Here is a 4528-nt window from a genome sequence, read left to right on the forward strand (position 1 = left end):
TTATTCATTCAGCGTAGCTCTCTCCATTGTACGGATAAGTTTTCCCGCTCTCAAAGGTTCCCTCTCCATTTGGTGGTTGAATTTCTCAGCATCTCTTCTGCCGTTTGTTTTCCTTCTCCTGCAAAGTGGGGTGGGAAGGAGAAGGCAAAAGGCTCCGCTGCTTCCAGGCGGGGACTTGGTTGCTTGTATAACGTATGTCTGGTTCATCTCGAAGTAGACAGAGAAGAGTGGTGTTAGAAATCAATCAGCTGCCTCCTGTTGGAGGGACAAAGTGTGCTGGATTTGAAGGCGTTGGGCAGGACAGGAAGAGCTGCCTTCCTGGGTCAGTGATGGGCGTTGGCATGTATTGTCTGAGCTGGAGCTGATGGCTGTCACCACTTGAGCTCTAGAATTACTCTGAGACCCAGGAATCTCCAGTTCCTTGTGGAGCTTTTCCAGGCTGTGGAAGCGCCTTTCTGTCACAGATTGTAACGCAGCCCTTGGAGAAGGGGGCACTGCTTGAGGTTCCTCAGTTTGGGCATTGGGGAGGCGTCGTTCTTGGGCTCACACTGGGCGTGAGGAGACGTTTTCACGTGAGCTGAAGGCAGCTCTGGGTACCCAAAGCTGTTAACCGGTGTTAACAGACGCTGCTGCTGAGATTTGGGGGTGAAAGTGCCACAAATGTGATTTCCCAGGCAAAACAGAGAGATTTGTCAGTGCCTGGTTGTTCCATGGCACATTGTAGTTAAGCACAGTGGTAATTTTGCATCGATTTTACACAGGATTACTGGCTCTAACAGACTGGTTGCATCAAATGAATGTTGACTTGCTGCACTGGTGGCCTTGTGAACAGCAGATGGCTTCTGGAGGGGGTGACATCTCCTGTGAGCCCAGGAGTGCTGAGCCCATCATACAGGGAACGACCTCCCCTCCCCGAGCAGGGCAGAGGACCCAGGGGTCCAGGCTGCCTGTCTGTGCTCCTCCCCTGCCCCAACACCAAAATACATTCCTTGGGGGACAGATATGGGCCTGGACTAAGATGTTACATAAGATGTTTTTCCAGTAATTGTTATTAAAAACACACTAAACTCATGTGATGTTTATTTCAGTTACGTTCCCACTCGTTCACAGACCAGGCCCAAGGACATCACAAATCCCATGCACTTGGGGGCAGTTATCTGGCCTGAGATACCATTCTCACGAGTCTGGGCTATAACGTTTTACAGTTATGAGAAACGTACTTCAAAGTAATCTGTCCAAGGCCCTTTCTATGTTATTATGTTAGTATTATGTCTTTGACCGTCCAGATGGTCATGTTAGTATTGATCTTCCTTTATCATCCAGATGGCTGGAACCGCACATCTTGCTTTTCCACATTTACTTTCCAAGAGGCTGCTGAACTGTGGCAAGGTGTTGCTGTCTGTACGGAGAACATGGTTGTAAAAGTACATCATGGAGATGCTCACACAGCCCAGAGTCAGCCACTGAAGAATATCAAAGCAAACACAGGTATGTCCCTGAAGGGCTGCCAGCTCTGCAGGGACAGAAATCGGGTCTTGGGAATCTGAGATCCCTCTTCTGCTCCAGTCAGTGAGCACAGACTGGTGCTGGAAACCGCTCAACATCCAGGTCGCCCGGGCAGCAGCCACTGAGACTGGAGTTATAAACCCATTGATTCCCCCACTGTCACACTGCCCCACAGTGCCCAGAGGATGCTGACCAGGGCCCCCAGGATGGGGATGTTTGGGCCAGGGGTGCAGTGAAGGGAACCCCGCGCCCCACAAAAAGCCAGGGAGAGCTGCAAGGCGGGCGGGGGAGAGGGCAGGGGAGGCCGTGCCCCTGGGGACACAGCTCCATCCCCCAGCTGCTCTGAGCCCCGCTCCGGCAGGACTCCCCAGGCTGTCCCGAAGCAGAGCGGCACCCCGGCTGTCCAGCTGCTCCCCTGGGACCCCCTGGCCTCTGGGCTCCAGCCTGTGCCCAAGGCAGCCAGGGAGCCCCAGGCGTGCGGGTGCCCCAGGACCTGCTCCTCCCCGCTGCCCCAGCACTGCCCTTCTCTGTGGGCTCTGCCCGCTGCCAGGGCTGGGGGAGCCCAGGCTTCCAGGCTGCTTTAACTGCCCTGGATCCCCTGATCGGTCACTCTGTGAGGCACCGATCTTGGTGAACGGGCTTCTTGTGCCATGGGCCCTGGGCAAACAGAGCTTATCAGAGCCGCTGTGGGAGCAAACATCCCTCCTCGTGCCAGGGGAGCTCCGTCCTGCAATGAGCTCTGAGCAGCTGCCTGGGAACAAGAGCCCGCTTCATCACGTCCCTCTGGATGGCCACGTCCTGCTCAGGGACAGCGCTGGCCTGGGCCGAGGATGGGGGCATTGAAGGGACACTCGGTGGGGACAAGGGCCTTTGGTGAGCTGTGACCAAGTCCCAGGAAGGGACAGGGCTGGAGCCAGAGCCTTGTTGGGGACAGGGACACTGGGACCCACCATGTGGGATCAACTCTACAGGGCGGGACCCAGGTTGTCTGGGAAGGCGCAGTGACCCCGGACAGGGACAGGTGAGAGCCAGGGCAGGGGATGTTCCCTCTGCTCTGTTCTCAGCTGTGGCTGCAGACTGGACCAGTTGGGGGCTGGCGGTGCAAGGGAAATGGGGTGGGCTGGAGCTGGGCACTGACACCACCCCAGCACTTCCCCCAAGCCCAGCCCTCCTCTCCCAGAGCCCAGGATTCACCAGTGCTCCCCATTGGCAGCGCCACCAGTGACTGAGGATCCCAGTCACCAGCTGTCCACATTGCCCCAGCTGTCCTCCCACCTCCCAGAGTTCCCTAATCCTGGGGTCCCTGGTGCCCCAAGAAGAGGAGTGACTCCCAGCCCCTCATTTATTTAAGGGGCTGGAAAGGGCTCAGAGATAATTGTGCTTAGAGACCCCAGATTTGAGGCTGGTGTCATCTCTAGGGGGGGTTCCATAGGGAAAGACTGGCCTGGGAGGTGAGGGGCACTGGGAGGTGGGGGGATCAGGCTTTTGGGGTTGTTGCAGGATGGTTTCGAGTTGGAGCAGTGGGTCATCACCATAGGGTGTCTGGCTGTCAGGGACACACTGCTGTCCCCCCTCACCACTGTGGATGCCTGGGCCCTTCCCCGTGCAGCTGCCCCATGCAGGAAGCGGCACTGATGCCAGGGAAGGCAGCTGGATCAATGCTCAAGGCGGGAGTGACTCTGTGCCAAGGCTGGGTTGCCAGGGCGGGTGTCTCTGCCAAGCTTTGCCCTGGGGTCTGGAGGCGTGGGGAGGGGCAGGGAGTCCTCCTGGGAGGGATAAAGGTGCCCTCACCTTTTCTGGCATCACCCAGGACTCGCTGCACCGCAGAGGAAGATGAAGGTCGCAGTGCTCAGCGTGGCCCTGCTCTTCACCATCCTGCTGTGCACCCCAGAGGATGCGCAGGTGAGGCTCCAGTGAGGGCCCCCACCGGTGTCTTGTCTTGGTGCCCCCACACCCCTCTTCTTTGGGCCTCCCCATTCCATCCTTTAAGACCCCTCAGGTATCTCCTGCTCAGGATCTCCTCTGTGTCCTATAGAGGGTCCCCAAATGCTCTCCCTTTGATGGATGCCAACGCCTTTCTTTCCATCTTTCCACTCCGCCCTTTGCCTTTCACCCTGTCCCCTGCGGTAGTGCCCCCAGATCCCCCTCCTTGAACACCCCCTCCCAAGCACTTTCCCGATCCCCGTGTTTTGTTCCTCTGCTGTCCACTTCCTCCTGCCCCCACCAACAACCTCACTTGAATTCCCCGTGTCCCCTCCCCTTGAATTCTTTACCCCTCACTTGCATCCCATGCAGTCCTGTCCCTCCAGCACCCCCAGCCCGGTCCCTTGGGTTCTGCGAGTTCACAACAGTGCCCTGCCTCTGGGTCCCCCCCAGCCACCGTCCTCCTTGGAGGCCCCAAATTCCCATGTTATCCTTTTCTCCAACCCAAGCCCTGGTCCGCCATGAACAGGTATCCCAGGTGAAACTTGGAGGAATGAGGTTGGGGGGAGCAGAAGGGATTTTCACGCTCAGATGAGGGAGAATCCAGGGGCCTTGGTGGGGCTGGGGACACCTGTGCCCCACCCACAGCCCCATTTGTCTCCAACCCCTTTCTCTTCTTTCATAGGCATTTCCAGGAACATTGCTGGAAGCAAGTGGAGGGTCTCTCCTGCATGTGAGTAGTGGGGCGGACTTGGAGGGCATCCAGTCTGGGGAACTGGAGGGCACCTTGGTCCTCCCCTCCCTTGCTGGGGCTGGGACATCCCAGTGACCAGTGAGGTCTCATGGTCTCTCTACAGGAGGGACTCAAACTGGGGCGAGTGAAGAGGGCTGCGGTAGGTGTCACAAGTTCTGCTGCCCCACACCCTCCCTCCCACGGCCATGAAACTCCAGGGCATCCCGGTGTGCCCCAGAACATGCCAGTGTGCCCCAGTACACTCCCATGCACCCCCTGCAGCCCCACAGAACATCCCTGCTCCCCAGTGTTTTCCCAGGGATGCCCCATTGCCCAGGGCTCCCATTGCATTCCCTTCATCCCATC

The 4528-nt window shown here is 57.7% G+C and overlaps 1 non-coding gene across 1 annotated transcript; it reads left to right on the forward strand.

Annotated features, from left to right (window-relative positions):
* Positions 1-321: 321 nt before the first annotated feature.
* Positions 322-406, forward strand: LOC136112312 (small nucleolar RNA SNORD45). The gene has a single exon (XR_010652831.1). It is a non-coding gene; the product is annotated as a small nucleolar RNA SNORD45 (small nucleolar RNA).
* Positions 407-4528: the final 4122 nt, after the last annotated feature.

The sequence above is a fragment of the Patagioenas fasciata genome, chromosome 26 (genome assembly GCF_037038585.1).
Source record: "Patagioenas fasciata isolate bPatFas1 chromosome 26, bPatFas1.hap1, whole genome shotgun sequence".
In the NCBI taxonomy this organism is placed as follows: Eukaryota; Metazoa; Chordata; class Aves; order Columbiformes; family Columbidae; genus Patagioenas; species Patagioenas fasciata.